This window comes from Arctopsyche grandis, chromosome 3, assembly GCF_051622035.1.
Source record: "Arctopsyche grandis isolate Sample6627 chromosome 3, ASM5162203v2, whole genome shotgun sequence".
In the NCBI taxonomy this organism is placed as follows: domain Eukaryota; kingdom Metazoa; phylum Arthropoda; class Insecta; order Trichoptera; family Hydropsychidae; genus Arctopsyche; species Arctopsyche grandis.
In genome coordinates, this window is record NC_135357.1 from 8,282,809 (window position 1) to 8,300,668 (window position 17,860).

General features: G+C 30.6%; 1 protein-coding gene across 3 annotated transcripts in view; it reads right to left on the reverse strand.

Moving 5' to 3' along the window:
- The window catches only part of LOC143908981 (G-protein coupled receptor moody), a 231,153-nt gene that overhangs the window by 87,241 nt on the left and 126,052 nt on the right, over positions 1 to 17,860 (reverse strand). The window contains exon 1 of one of the 3 annotated variants that reach the window (XM_077426843.1): positions 3,830 to 4,063. The exons of the other annotated variants lie outside the window; for them this stretch is intronic. The gene's annotated coding sequence lies outside the window, so the exon portion shown is untranslated. Of the gene's footprint in view, positions 1 to 3,829; positions 4,064 to 17,860 lie in introns of those variants that run through there. 3 annotated transcript variants of the gene reach the window in all.

The window sequence follows — 17,860 nt, forward strand, 5'->3', positions numbered from 1 at the left end:
TCTCTGGAAGTATCCACATAGCTGTTAAAATTGGTAATTATGACCGAATAATATCGTTGCGATAATGGCACTGTCGGAGTGCATCGAGTGCGACGCTTTTATTGTTATTATCGTATATACCCATACGATAAGGTGTTTGAGGTCATGGCGATGGTTATACTATGGCTACAGGAAGCAATGGCCTGATAATGAGATCATATGGTTCACCGAATTCGACGTTGAATGTCACAATTGTATAGAACTCGAAAATGGTCTAAAAATGTCACAAAACGTATAAAATGTAGTGGACACTTGGTGGAAAGTTCAACGCCGGACATTGCGATTTGCATGTGTTCATAAATCATTGCGTTAAAATAAATATGTGAAAATTTTCTAAAAACACATGTACATACATATATACAATAGTTTTCATGCAGAAAAATATCAAGTTTTAAAGCTTTACATGTACATAAGTACATATGTGTGAGCTTTTGATTTAGTATGAGATTTAAATGGTGATACGACAAAGCCGCGCCGACAATCTCGCGCATGATAATGCCGAGAAGAACAACCCCCCCAATACCGCGCCGACAATCCCGCGCCAAAAATGACAAAATTAAATTTTATTTAATAAAAGATAATTTTTTTGGGAGATAGGAAAACAGGAGAAAAAAGTTCAATTAAAAAAAGATTAGTACGAAAGATTCGTTATCTGCAACTTCAAGGACTCGAAATATTAAAAAAAGCATCGGAAGCTCTAGTCTAAAGCTATAAACGTTATAAAGATTTTTAACGATTTTTACGAAAGTTAAATTTTTGCCTTTTGTCTGCATTCAAGTTATATTTCGTTATAGTTCGGCGTTTATAAAAAGATATTTTCAATTATTAGCGTTGAAATCGGAAACTTCGACTAAAGAAGTACATTTTATAATTTTGTGAAAAGTATGAAGCCCCAAAATAAGCTATCAAAAAACTTTTTTTTGTAAATGTTGGGCCCACGTGGATTTGATATGAAATTATGAGTTTGTTTTAATTTTTATTGGATATAGAAATTATAATGTACACGAATTTACTTTTGTCCCGTGTGGTTATGCCTGCGCGGAATTGTCGTTCATGCAATTGCCATTCGCGGCATTGTTGTTAGCGGAATTGTCACTCGCAGCACTGTCATTCGCGTCAATGTCATTCGCGGTATTGTCGTGCGCGGCTTTGTCGGGGTACCTATTTAAATTCAAAGTTATTACTATTTTTCAATTAATAGTGAATACTGTTCGAACTATTGAGATTGCTGATTTGAAATTATAATTAGAAAGTAAAAAAAACGAAGGGAATTAGTCAAATGAAAAATTCAATGTATACATTTTACAAAGAAGAAATTCCATATCATTAAGTAAATAAAATTTTCATTTAAGTGTACGATTTGAATACGAATTATAATTTTAAAAATATCCTCATTAAAATATACACCAAAGGAATGATAATTTTACATCTTTATTCATCACAGAAAATTCTACTCAAAAGGTATGATAATTTAATTGACACTGTATAATAATACGTGTGTTCATACAAATTGGGCTAATCGTTTCCGGATACTAATGAATATAATTAATTCTTACGCACCTTCAAACACGTCAGATTCTTATAATATATCATTTTAATTAGGAGTGGAATATCCGTGGCCTGATTCGGGTAAAATACCTAGATCATAACGAATATTTGCACTCAAGTTTATGATACTTTAACCCTTTCTGCCAAAACGTCGAAATTGTGGTACTTAAAATAATTATCACACAGCTAATATTTGTATTCGGAGATTCAACGCGTATTCATAAGTATGTATGTATAAGGCGTTTTTCAAAACAAACATTGAACTTGGAATTAATATAAACAGAAAAATGTTAATCGTATTTCTAACGAACGCCTTCAGGATGTGGTTTGAGTTTACGACATTTTATAACCGATTAGTTAAAACATTCTACGGTAAAACGCGAAAAAAGTGAGAATTATAAAGTAAAAAAAAACACCTCGGCAAAGCGAAAAACTCGTAAACTTCCACAAGATGCAACGGACCGAGTGATAAGTGGAAAAATCTAGCGAGAGATAGGAAAAATTCAAGTCAGCAACAAGTTTTCCTCGCAAACTTTTCACGCCCGCACTGCGATAAGCGAATTTTCGTTTAAAGCGAACATTTCACATCTACGAACACGTAACGAACTTAACGTAAGCATTATTTACATTCGAATTTAATTAAAACGGACGAGGAATATCTATTTAAATACACACGAGGAACAAACCCTTTGTAGATTATAAAATTTTATCATACTAAATATAAAAGCATTACAACGAGGATGTTGGAATCGAATTTTATTATTTTCCCCATAACTACAACTTTTACCGAGCAAACAGGTTTTTCCCAAAAACGCGTACAAATGTAAATACTGTTATGTATTCTGAGCCGCTATAGATTCTAATTTGAACAAATACAAGAATCGTATATGGAAATAACAAAACCTTAAAAATATATAAAATAAGCTGTCATAAGATAAACATTAACATCATCAGATTCACTATACAAACCGTACCGGAAGTGTGAGAGTTATTTCTTACAAGAATCCAGTCAAGTCAAAACATCAGATTATCAGATAAATAATAAACAATTCTATGCATCTCTCAAGTTCATCGTTCCAATATTAAGTTCAACTTTTAAGATCAAATTCAAAATCGTTTTTCGAATATATGTATAGTGTATGTATCTTGTGAAAAATAAAAGTTTCAGTTTTAAAAGAATCTCTTTCATCATAACTTGTTAGAAACTTCTTTACTGTGCTAAAAAATCCAATAGTCACTGTGCTGGACGTCAATCGTTCAATCAATATTGATTATTGTAATTAGCTATAAAAATCATTTCATCGTTCATTAAACGTTGAATAATATACAATAAAAGAAGCAGAGGCTTCAATCAAAGGCGGATATCATTCTCACACTGACCGTTGAGCGCAGCTCCTACTGAATTCTCTCGCATCTGTGAGGCATGTGTACAAGAAGTTTCCCACAAAAATAATTATTTATGTTGATATTGATCAATATTTTTATTTAGTTTTTGACTTAATTCGAATTATAGAGGATTTGTTGAGGAATACATAAAATATGAATACCCTATATTCAGTATAATTGGATAATTAGAGCAATAAAATAAAATATACGTCCTAATTACTCGCTATCCATCGCAGTGCGGATGAAAGTTGAATGAAAGAGATTGTTAAAAGAATTCCTTTCATTGCGAGAACTTTAAGAAATATTGATTGGGAACTTTTGAAAACGATTAACAACCCTTGGATCGTGACAATAAATATAAATTATAAACTTATAATTTATTTATTTCAGAATAGGTATTCGGGCAAGGTGACATAGCCGATGTACACAAATGGTTTGCTACAATACAAAATAGTTATATAAAGTTGAAATAAAAATAAAACAAAACTCAAAATGGAGGAATATAAATTAAACAATTAAAAAAAGAATGTACAGAAAAAGGAAGAGCTACTTAAACCCATTAATTTTTGGAAATCATTAAGTTTATTTTTAAAAAGATTTAATAATTAATTCAATTGACTATTCCAAATATTAACCACTCTATTTGAAAAGAAGGATAATGTTTGTAATCAACAAATATTTGTAAGATAATGGGAGGGTTATGCAAATCTCATATATTATATATGTGTGTAGGAATGTGTGAAATCATCGATAAGATTGAATAATTTTTAGCTTCGTTAATAGTCAAATTGTTGGTATTATTATATAGTTTGATAATTGAAATCGTCATAATGTTTGATTCAAAATGAATACTCACAATACTGAAAGTGTGTGTGGAAGTCTCGTGTGGCACATGCTATGCACGTTCGTCTTCGGCGACACTTTTTCGACTCTTATTGCAGTCTTACGAGTTCACAACGTGGTCCATTCGATATGGCAGACATTCTTCAGTATATTTTTTACATTACGATCCAAGTCAAAGTTTCGGAAACATTGGCAGAGTGGATGACACGTGTGCGTCGCGTTTGACGCTCCGGCGCCAACTAAACCCGAAGACGAAATTTCCACACAAGGGATAAATACGTGTGCTACAAAGGAAGAGACACACTCGCGCATGTGTCGCACACACACACACACACACACACACACACATACGACGTGTTAAATTATATTTATTTTGAATTTATCCAGCGGGTCGGAAGCGAGGATGTTCAAAATGGGGGAATTTTAATCGGAATAGTTAGTTGTGCGAAACTTGCGCACTTGTATCCGGTAATCCTGCGAAACAAACCGTTTCCGTTCCGCTTTCTGAACTAAATAAATTATGAAGTGTGAGGCTTAGCGCGTCTCTCCTTTCCAGAAATTAGACGTATCCTTCAGCGTGTGTTGCTTATTCTGAAATTTGCTGAAATTTTGCGGCTGGCCGCCTTGCGCATCAATTAAACGCGACGCTATGCTAATTTCAACATCCGACTCTGTAGGTACGTGTCGTGGAAACTTTTGGGATATCGATAGTTATTATATGATACATATATTCGTGCTATTTTTTTCTCAAGGATGTTCGCTACTGTTATGAGGATGGAAATTTTGTATCATTAGTGTAGATTTCTCGGAACGACTTTATTTACCTTTGAAGGACGACGATAATGCTATTAGCGACTAATAAGTGTCTTCTTAGTCTGAATCGCAATTTAATGATGTATCGAACCTGAAGTACAATATCAAAGTCTGATATACAATAAAATTAATATTATATTAATATTATTAATAATATAATAAAATTAATTAAAAAAGTATTTATGTATGTCATTCAATTCCATAGAGAATGTTTTTGTATTTTTATGTACGTAGTAACAATATATGAAGTTTTGTGATCGTGAGAAAATTCGACCTCAAACTATTGACCGATTTAAACATTCATGGTTTTAAATATTTGTGTGTTAGCATGTGTGTACATATGTTTATTTGTATGTACATAAATCTCCTCTTTTTTATAATTTTTTAATACAATTATCTCCTAAACCGCTCAACGGGTTGGGTTGAAACCTTTTCACATATAATACGTATAATACGTACGATGAATTTCATACGTATATTATTATTATTTAAATATTTTTACCTCATCCGGAAGTAATACTTTTACTCTAGAGATTCAAGGATTTTGTATGTTTTAACACGAAACCTTTCGGCATATTGAACTTAAATTTCATAATTGTTTTATATTAAATAAAAAACGTCCCATTTATATTATATATGTACATACAAATGTATACATATATGTCAGCAGTATGACTCAGTGGTTGCGTGTATGTTAAACACAAAGAAGTTACCGGGTTCGATCCCGTGCTCATCTTTAATGTTGTTGGTCAGACTTGGATATTTGTGACTCCAAGTCGATCGTTTCCTATTAGAGTTTGCCAATTTATCCGATTTCATTGTTGAAACGGTTCCTCCATCAAATTTGCAAAAACTTTCCTACTCACTATGTCATCAATATCTGAATTTGATTTATGAACATGAATAACATTATAGTTTTAAAGAAAGTACATGTACAAATGTGTTACCTTTGGGTAACTTATAGGTATAGTATAAATTAAAAAAAAAGTCTCTATCCAAAGTCATATACAATCTAATAATTTATACCTGTACACAAATTTATTATACTATTCGAAGTATGTATATATGATACTGTAACGTAAAATTGAGTGATTGGTGCTCGTCAACCACTGGTCTATTAGCACTGATTAATAACCACTGGTCTACTGACAATCTACTAGTTCGGGCCAAAAAGGCATCGGTGAATGAAAAAGTTGTATACAACAGCCAATTAGGTCTCACAACCCATCCACCGTTGCTTACCATTGCTTACCGTATATTTGGCGGATTTGTTCTGAGCTTGGAGCTTCATTCGGAGCTTGCTGATCGACCGATCACCAACAACAATATAATACCACTACCACTACTCGTTGTGTCTTTCATTCTGATCTCGGAAATCCCTCTTTACGTCCACGCAACAATATCATCTAAAATCTATATGTATTATTACGTAGAATTTTAAATTATATTTAATATAAAAAGGCAATGTCATAATGCATTTGTAAATAAATTCCTAATCGTCTAAATTAAAACACAAATTCATTACGTAATGGAAATATCATCATCAAAGTGTACTTTTGTTTATTTCAGACATCTTACCAAAGTATTATTTGAGTCGGATTGATTTTAAATCAACGAAAATATCAATGCTGCTATTTGTCTAGATTTAAATTTTTGGTTGCTTAAGGTTAAATCTTTTCATTCGTTATATCTCGAATTGCGATGAATGATACAATCAATGGTTTTGTATACAATTTATTATATAATATAAAGCACTAGGCAATTAGATGTATCAAAAGGGAAACCGACAAGTGGTACGGCTAGAAGGATTTCACAAAATCAATTGGAGAAACTCGAAGAAAAGATTGAAGATCCCATAGGCCGATTTCATAGATAGTTCAAGACAGGTTCCGTTCGAGGAAATGGGAGGAAACGTCGGAAAACCGACCCGACTAAGAAACGGGAATTTGGTTTTGATTTCATGATATTCATGTTGTGGGTTTAGTCAAATCACAGTGTTTTAGTTCTATTCAAATATCTATATACATAGTCGTACATTTAAATTTCTTATTTTGACATTAAACTATGTACTGTAATACGGAGAAGGTTCACAAAGAAATTTTATGCTAGAGCATACCTATTACTACCTTAAGACATAAATAAATATATATGTATGTATGTAAATAAGCTGAAGCGAAAAACGGGAATTTTGGATTTTTATCTCTGGAAGTTACAATCAAAAATTTCTACCAACCAATCGATTTATGTCGGCAAAATTTTTCAAATAGTACGTTTTTTTACTTTATCTATGTTTTTCATATATGAGCCGCTTTATTTGAAAGTAGCGTAGATTATTAAATTATTTATATTTATAAATTTATAGATTAATAAATAATTTTAATAAACAACAATTTTTATACGATATTGATATTTTTTTATTTATTTAAATAATGTTCAAATTTTATGCGAATTAAGTCCGCTTTCTGTTGATTTCCTGAAATATCTCGCAAGAAATTAAATACAATGTTTGCATTTTACAATATTTAAAAGTACTGGTGGCCTGTAATACGTTTATTCTGCTTCTCCAAGATTCTGGACATATCGAATTAAAAGATCTGATAACAATTTGAAAATTAAGTCGAACAAAAATTGTGTTTTTGGGACTGAAAATTGGACTTCCACCACTTTCAAATATGTAGAACGAAATTCTTCTAAGACTTCATTACGTTTCACATTTTAGTACTATCATCTTATTTTTTATTACAATTTTTATTTTTACTTTATCTATGTACGTAGTAACAATAGATTCGAACTCGAGATTTTGACTGATTCGAACTCAGAACCGATTACTGATCACGTTTTCATGATCTAGAAAAAATGTGTGTGCTGTGTGGCTGTGTATGTGTCAGTGTGTCTGTGTGTCTGTGTGTGTGGCTGTGTGTCTGTGTGTATTTTGGGGATTTTTTGAACACCGTTAGTCCTGTCGAACTGAAACTTAGTATCGGTTACTGAAATTCTTATCGATACGACATAAATTTTTAAGTTGACCGGAAATGGTACCTCCCCTTATAGTTGTCCTCTTTTTTTAAGCTTTTGGATTCAATTATCTCCTAAACCGCTAACTAAATCGGATTGAAATTTTTTTACATGTAACAGAAATAATAATCTTTATAACCTTATATTTTTTAAATATTTTTGTCCGAACAGGAAGTGGTACTTTCACTCTAGTTCTATTTAACACCAATAAAAGCTTGTGTTTAAAAAGCTTATTTTACTCAAATTATTTTTTATTTAACGTGCCCTTGATAAGACGAAAGTTTTCCACTAGGTCAGTTGATGAAAATCCAAAATTCGCGTTTGGCAATCCGGCCTAATTTACATACATACATATTATATTTGTTGGAATTGTCAATGAATTCACAATGTAGATTGGATTTTATAATTTTATTTGCAACGTACATTTGTAGGTACATAAAGCAGTTGAAATGAATTTCAATCCATTTTCACTCTGATGAAACATCAACATGATAATAAAATGTTCAACTTTCAAATATGAAAAGCGCAAAATTCAGCGAAAAAGCATCAAACACCATCATTCAAATTTCAACAGCGCGGAGTTTTAATCCAACTTTCAACCGCAAAAATAAATATCAACCGAAATTTATTAGTACGAAGTTCGAGCAGTTGTCACATGAAATATTATAGTTACACGCGTGCGTTAACAACACAAGAGTTTATTTCATTAGAGTCGGTTTTGTGAAAGCACTTCAGAAATTATATGCCGCGTCGGCAGACGGGTTGTTAACCCATTAAACGCGCCGTTTTTGACGCAGAACAGAACAGCTTTTCGGTAAACATAAAGATAATCAAATATTACAACCGTCATTATGTCGTTAGCGCGCCAACACACGACGATGACCCTCCCCACAATTAGAACCGAGAAATAATAATTGCTAAATATCCCCACAAGTCCTTACGATTTATATGTGCATATTTATTTAGCGTAATATTAGCGGGGAATCCTTGCGTGCGAATTCAGCTTGATGTCTTTGATCCTTCGGGTGATTTTCCCTTATGAATAAACATCACGAGGAACGCTTACTTATGATATTGTAGAATGTCTGAAGAAAGTGTTATGTCACTGTATAATTTAATACGAGCACATACATAAATATGTATGTATGTATATACTTTCTTCAAGATTGCTATATGTATATTATACGATATAAAAGATAGTCAATTGAGTTACTGTTTGTTTATTATATAAAATTGATTGGTTATTTGAGGATCGTATGGTAATTTCAGACGTCAATTTTTTTATTGTAAAACGATTCAATCTTTTCAAAATAAAAAAAAAAATATTAGAAAATGTATAAACTTACCTAATTGTAAAAATAATATAAAAGATATACATATGTACATACATATTATATTGAAAAGACATACATACATACATATGTACGTAAATTATTTGTTATTTAAAAATTGTTTATTATTTTTATTATGATACAACTAGTGTTGAGTATAATTTTAGCTTTTTCACACTATATATATATATATGTACATATATGTATGTAGAAAGTCTGAAATGGCAGTCAGTAATAAAATATTTAGGAGTAACGTTTGATAAAAGAATGAGATGGGCACCTCACATTGAGGCAGCGAAATGCAAGGCGATGCGGGGTATATCCTCAATATATCCAATATTTAATCGCCATAGTTCTTTATCAACGCTAAATAAAATAAAATTATATCGCGCGCTCATATTACCATTATTAACCTATGCTTCACCTGTATGGAATAACGCCTCGAATACTAACCTTTCCAAGCTCCAAGTAATACAAAATAAATCCCTTAAAATAATTTATAATACACCCATATATACTAACCTGAAAAAACTGCATGCTATATATAATATTCCGTTTGTTACAGACATTACTAACAAACTAACCAGTAGATTCTATGAAAGAATCACTAATAACCATACTAACACACTTGTGAAGAGTCTCGGTGATTACAACAAAATGTCTATACCCTTCAGGTATAAACACAGATTACCTAAACACAATCTGCTTTAGGTCATCGACTTTAGATAGACTTTAATTAATATTATGTATTAGATGTATTATGAACATTTATAAGGATTGTAAATAGGTTTTTGAGCTCTTTTTCCTATTATGCTTTAGATTAACATTAGAATAATATAATACTGTGATTACTAACCAAATTAAATTAAAATTGTAAAATAGAAAATGATCAGTAGATCAGTAGCTATTAAAATAGATATAAGATGTATTGTGAACATAATTTCGTAATAATAAAAAGCATTTAAAAATCAAAAAAAAAAACATATATGTATATACAAATTTTTACAGAATTGTAATCGTAAGGCGAAGTAAGAAGAGGTATGTAAAAAACGATCGGATAAGAGATAATAGAGATAAAAAATGACGACTTAAACGAAAACCATGTGAAATGTATAAGAGGTATGTAAAAATGAATGTCTGTCTGTCTGTGTGTGTCGAATACGCTCATAAACCATTGAACTGATTACGATGAAACTTTCAGGATTTGTTGAATGTATGTCTGGAAAGATTATTGTGAAAAAAAATCACCCAAAAACGGGAACAAAAACGGGAAAAACGGGAATGAATGTCAAATGTTTTCGCGTCGTTACCAACGTGTTCGCTGCCTGTTCGTGTTTTTCCGACAAATGGGAACGGGAACGGGAATTGCATGCGTTATTGTGGCATTTCAACGCATGCCAGGTTCAGCTAGTATTTTATAAAATTGGTATTATAGGCTCTCATATATATTTTTACATCAATGATAGATTATATAATGAATGATACAATGTTTATATTATAATGCTGTTAAACATGTAACGGCCAAATGCAGCCTCTAGATTTTGACGTTTCTCTATTCCGACTGGCCTATCTTTCTTTTCAACTCTCTGATTTCGACTTTGTGGCTTGATTTTGAACTGTGAGCGTCTATTTGGAACTGCGATATTTTACGAACCTTTTATCATAGCAGATTTTATAAGCCATTTTCATCCCATGTGGTTTTTGTCATCCCACTTGTCGAAGGTTAGAGTCGAAATTCCGTTAATGAAATACAAGCCAGAATGAGTTTGAAAGTGCGATCCACACATTTTGTAATGAAACTTGCAAGGTATGTACAAAAAAATGTTATGCAAACCATGCCCAGATATTAGTTTTAGTATTGTGTCATCGATTTCGTTTGACAGTCATCGGCGAATAGATAACTTCAAACTTGTAAATTGATCTGTTTCTACAGTTTCTGATTGCTTTGATCAGTTTTAATTTTATCCATCATATTTACATACATGCATACTGCGTTAGCCCAGAAATTAGCTTTAGTATTAAAGTATTTTTAGTATTACGTTAAAACACTGTAGTGAATAGAGTTTATTAAAAATAAGGTTTTTTATGTTCAAAGTAATGTCTACGTATTTTTCTTTATAACAATTTTCTACACAGATTCTGCTCTTGAATTAATAAAACTCCTGCTCACGTTGACCTACATACATATTTTCTTCCACTATTTTTTGTCGACGCTCTAAATATGTGTGCTATTCAGGAAGAAATTGCAGCATTGACTTTGTATCAATATTATGTTATAAAAATATAAAAAATTTAATTCACCAGAAGTAGAATATTTTTAAATTCTTACTCTTATTTCGAGCTTTGTTATATATGTTTGTATAAACTGCTATTCTTTATTGAATCGATTTTTTTAAACTACATATAGGTTTAAAATTGTTAATTGTACAAATGCTTTCGTTATAAAATAAATATAAATAAATGTGTATGTATACATTTTTATACAAGAACCATCATGTTAAAAAATTGTAACTGAACATTAAATTTGTAATATAAATGTACAATATTCAATTTATCATTTAAGCAAAAGATTTTATACCAGCAGCATAGACTAGTGGTTAACATATATATATGCTTTCGACCATAGTAGTCACGGGTTCGAGTACCACTGTTTGCTGCTGGCCAGACCTTGATTTGTTATTCCAGGTCAATCGGTTCCTATCAGAGTTTGCCAATTTATCTGATTTTCATTGAAACGGTTCCAAGAAATCAGCAACCTTTACCCATGTATTTTTCGCAATTTCCTAGTTTTTAGCATCTTGCATTTCACTGATTCATATAAAATTGACGAAATTTGGCGATTTACATATATAAAATCGTCAAAGTTTATCAATATATATATCTCTATGATGTTTTGTTCGATATTTGTAATTGGTCAAGAAGGCGAATTGGTGCCTTCTTGGTATATATACATACATACATATGTATGTAAAATAAAATAAAAATAAAAATAATTATTCAGATCACATTTCTTAAGAGAAATATTGTCACATTTCTTAAGAGAAATATTGCAAAAGGGGGTGAAATTTTTTTGAGATGAATTTATTACGAGATTAAATTTTAAACCGCTTTAATTGAAGAACAAGGATATAAAAACTCGCTTTAAGATGAAATTTAAAAACACACAAATATATACATGAAACGGAATTGGGTTAGTGAGTACACGTAAAGCCGTACACAAATACACAATTCACAATAAGAATATTAAGAGGATGTTGCGTGTAAAGCTCAGCTAAATATACATTGAAAAATCGTACACGTAAAATAGTTTTTTGTTTGCTCTCTCTCTCTCACTTTTCTGAGTAATTTATCACATGCGATTTAGCGCATTTTTTTCCAGCTTTTCGACGATCTGAAAGAGGCGTGAGCGTCGCCGTTGTGTTTTTTCGATTTATGAAAGGTTTTCACCGCATAAATCGAACGACCGGTCATTTATTTCGCCATGATCGGAAAGTGGAACGAGACACGAGGAACAATACGTTCAGATTTGTTCGAAAAAAATCACCCTTTCGCGTTTTTTTTCATCTTCAAATCACTAATAAATCTCAATAGGGCACGCGCGACGAATCCACCACGGAAAATCCCCTGATTTTCCGCTCGCTTTTTTAAAAAGAAAATATTTTCACATCCGAAGCGTAAGCACGCTTCGTTTATAAATACACATCAATCATACGCGCTCGCACTTACATAAGATTGATACACCTGGATACGCGTATTTAATACTTGTTACGCTTTTATTTACACGTGTAATATTTCACACGCCTAAACGTTTCCGCTTTAAATCAATCTTCGTAAATATCGTCACGTGTGCTAAATTCCTACGAGCGTTCAAAAAATGAATAACAAATGTATGTAAATTGAGTTGGCGTTTATGCTAATGAAAGGGCGCCGGATCTAAAGGGTTAGGGGATCCGCTCGGTTGTGGATTTGGCCCTTATAAAATAAAGCTCTAATCCTCCTCTAGCACTTCGCGTGTTTGTATGTTAATTGTCGGCTTTTTAACGGGGGTTATTCATCGTCGTGAAATAGCTTGCAATCCTGTAATCCGACTTGCGCGCGCGCTATTCGTGCGGAAAGAGCGTTCTCTTTCCCTCTTCTCCCCGGAGTGATTTATGAAATTTCCTACCACCGAAATGAGCCTGTCGTCATATAATGAAGTCTACTGGAAAATTCCTACGATGTATATACAAAAAAAAATAAAAGAAAGATTTATAACGACCGATAAGTCTATCTATTCTTGTTTTTAACAGCTTTTCGAGTGAACGATCAGTACCACGTAAATCATTCCAATTTAATTAAACCCTCCTTCATTACGATTCTATAATTTTTTTCGAATTCATAAAAGCAATTGCTTTTATTAAAATTTAAAAAAGGTATTCACACAAATAATACAACTAGAAGTATAACGTATACATTTGTTTTGTTAATTACTTCAACACGATTTAATCAAAATGAAGTATTTAAATTAACATATGTGTATATTTAAGGCACTATTTTAACCTTCAGGTTCAGTTACATACAAGTTAACATAATAAAATCCACTGTCAAATATTAAATTAATTTGATATTACATACGTTCTTAACCGTTTGTATAATTTATTTATCTTAACCATAATATATGGTATACATTTATAGAAATATCTCGATTTGTTTCCGTAAAATACATAAAATATTAAAACTAATGTTGAATTTGAATAGATTTTGTGAATTTATACGAAAATAATTTATTGGTACGTTTAAAATGCGAAAAAAAAATGTTGACTTGTAAAATATTTTGGAGGAAAATGAGCTTTACACGTGTAAATTATTACGACTGTTAAATTATTTATATATTTATATACATTCATAAATTTATAGATAAATAAATAATATTAATAAATAACAATTTTTATAAGATATGTACATATTAATATTTTTTTTATTATTTAAATAATGTTCAAATTTTATCCGACATTTTGACTAAATCATTTAACAATCTAATAAATTAATAAAGTATTAATATCTAATGTTTATTTATATGATTAACTAAATAATTTATTATTAAATTTGAAAATATAAATTTTATTAATATTTATATTGAATATATTTTATTTGTATATTATTAAATTATTTATATATTTATATTCATTTATAAATTAAAATATTTTTTATTTCGTTATTGATATTTGCCTTATTATGAATAATTGTAGAAACAAATTAAAATTATATGTTTTACCAATAATGTATTATATTTTGGTTCAATAAAAAAGATAATAATACTAAGATGTATTCAATAGACAATTGGGTTAAAAGATGCCTTAAAATGTACAAAGAATAAATTGAAAAGTCTTTAAACCAAAAGCGAAGTATTTAATTCAAAACATGTACATGCAATATGTAGATAAAATTAAATAAAGGACAATGAATTGATGAGTAGATAACATATGCATAAATATTTCGATAAACTGTTTAAAAAAAACGTACAAAAATCTTGCCAAGATCTTTGCATCAATTTAAGAAAACTTCTAAATATTCAAATAAATCTTTCAATCTCATCAAGGATTTTCCAGTTTACAAATCCAATGCCCTACTGACTCACTTAAACCGTGGATAAAATTAAATTTAATATATCAATATTTATTTTTGCAATATTACAAACACATCAACGTGAGAGATCGACTTCGTATCCGAATCGCGAGCATCGAAAGAAAATATTTGACTTGTAAACCGGAACCAGATACTTGGACGTAGGCCTTTTTGCGCCAACTTCGTACACTCGGATATAAATATTATTCATAATTCAGTATTTTAAGACTCGGGACGACCTATTTTTGGATCGATTCTTTAACGATTTCAAGATCGCACTGTGAAAATAAACAGAGTTCTAAGGTCGTCTAGTGCGTAAGTCGTTCGTAACAGTTGTAACGGATCGCTCTCGATGTCTGACTGTTGATACTTTTATTCGAATGATCTGTTCGTTTTGGAATGATGCTGTTTATGCTTCTGTGTAACAGAGTTGCAATAACACAGCGCCTTTGAAAAGCGAATTCTAAACAAGAGTAAACATCGAAATAATACATTTTAATATCCCAAAGCACCAGTTTGCACAACTAACGCATCTCGAATTCGGAGATACGCAAATATGTACATAGGTCAAATTTGAATAGAATATTTTTAAGCCTCCGAATTGGATTTATTGCCTATGGGAGTTTATGGTAATTTCCGATACATAATAACCTAGACCGTACGAAGTGTGCGTATTGATTTATCTGTTTTGAAAGGGATGGGGGGTGTTTGCTGCGAATTGACTGGAGAAACCCCGTTTGATGAGAGTGATTTATTATGTTGTGGTCTCACAGTTACGATAAGGTGATTTTCGTCTAAAAATCCCCACTCACATTCATTCAGTTAGTGTAGTTTTCGATGATGGATTGAGACTAATTTGGAAAATTTTATTTCCGTTAAAGTAATCGACACGTGCTAAGTTTTGGGTGCTGGCTTACCCTCGTCAATCTCAATAGTTACGGGTCGGGTTAATATACTTGATTTGTCCATTATTTAGTTAGCGGGTGGTTAAAATTTTATCGAAAAAAGTTCTGGCGTAGGGTTCGGAATACTAATGAATTCATTTCAATTTGAAAAGTGGATCAAAGTTGTATTGCGTAATTAAAAAATTGTATTGCGTAATTAAAAGATGTATGGACGGTATCAATTTACTTTGAGAGGAAATTTTCATTAGGTACATAAATATTATACATACATATTTTCAGCTTCTACGTGTGCTTTCTTTTAAGAATATTGTAATTAAAAATGAACTGGATTAGTATTCCTACAATTACTGCCGTTTTATTTTCTTTTTTATTGCAAAGCGCGTACATAAGTATTGCTCTTGGAAGTGTATAATGTAATGAAATAGAATATTGTATTATTAAAATCACGCGTAATCCACTATACCAATGAAATAATAAATATATTGAAGAGCTTAAATTGAATGACACAATTTACGGTGCGTAAAATTAATAACAAAAAAAAGGTACATATATACGATTAGTTTTATTTTATTACATTTAATAGGTTTTTGAGCTCTTTTTCATATTATGCTGTATATTAATATTAGAATAATATAATACTAAGATTACTAACAAAATTAAATTAAAACTGTAAAATAGAAAATGATCAGTAGATCAGTAGCTATTAAAATAGATATAAGATGTATTGCGAACATAATTTAGTAATAATAAAAAACATTTAAAATACAAAATCAAAAATGTGGAAATCACCCCAAGCGACACATGTTTAGATTATTTTTGTACATAAGTACCAATAATTTTTCAAACACAACAGGACATATGTAGATACTATATAAGAAATATATATTTTTTGATACTATATAAGAAATATATTACATATGTAGGTAGCATTTTATGAGATTCAACAAATTTGAGATATTAATTGCCAGAATTTGGGATTTTTTGCATTTTTCCCAGCAATTAAGCTAGAAAAATTGGAAATTCTTACAAAAGATTGTTGATTTGTGTTTTTAATAACAACAAGATATCTCTTCTGGTGTGGAATAGCTCTACCAGTGCGCTACGCTGTGGCTAGTGACATTTTGTAAAGGAAAATGAAATCAATTTATAATGATGCGTTCGATATTGATGTGTTTTTGATTGAATTATTTTAATATGTAGAATGTAAAAATAAGTGTAGAAGATTTTATACTTCAAAAGTTACTAAAAATAAAGTAAATGTGACCAACCCGGAACCTTATCTATGTATTCGAGGAATATAAAAACTGATAATTAAACATACATACACGCTCACACATACCAGCTATGACAGTATTTTCAATACGAATTGAGCGCAATTGTAGGAAAACTTACACAAGACAAAAGTTCTACTTCCGGTTGTCGGATTTTGTTAAAAAAAATTAATTAATTAAAATCACTATATATGTATATTATACACATTAAATATCAAGAAAATAAAAACAATGTAAAAGGTCAAAATAAAATAATGAAATATTGTTTTAAAAAAAATTACTACTTCCGGCTTACGAATTCTTACCAAAACCTTATCAATTCTAAGTGAGTACACAAAGAATTCAAATATGTATAAAATTTCATATTGACCACATTGATACAAGAATTATTCTTGAATTTTCTCATGAAGAGCACCATTTTTAATAAGGGGTCGAAAAAAATTGTATAAAAGAAATCGAACAATAGTAAACTGCCACTTCCGGTTGACGGATGCTCACTAAATTTTATATATAACTTGGTATTAAACCTAAACTTCTAGATATGAAATTTTGGTTCAATAAATCAAAAGGTTTATGAGAATAAAATAAAAAACCTCGATATTCTAGAGTAAAAGTACCACATCCAGTTAGGATAAAAATATTAAGGTATGAAATTTATAATTTCTATTACATGTAAAAAAAGTATTCGAAAAATACCCAAAATTCATAGACAAACAAACACACACACATTTTTTATAATGAAAATGTGATCAGTGATCGATTTTAAGTTGGAATCAGTCAAAATTTCGAGTTCGAAGGATCACAAAAATTCATCTATTGTTACTACGTACATATGTACATGCATATTATATGTATGCAGATAAAGTAAAAAGTAAGAAATTTTTGATAAAATTTTATATACATAGTTTATAATGCAGACTGAAGGTTTTGAAAATTATAATTATATTTTCATTAAGAGCATTAAATTATTATTTTTCTGACTATTAAATGAATTTAAAAAAAATCGAATAAAATCGTATGTAAACTCAAGTACGTAAATACTGAGCTTTGAATTTTTTACAAGTCTTTCCAGGCTCAAGTTGATTCTGAAACTTTTCACGAATCT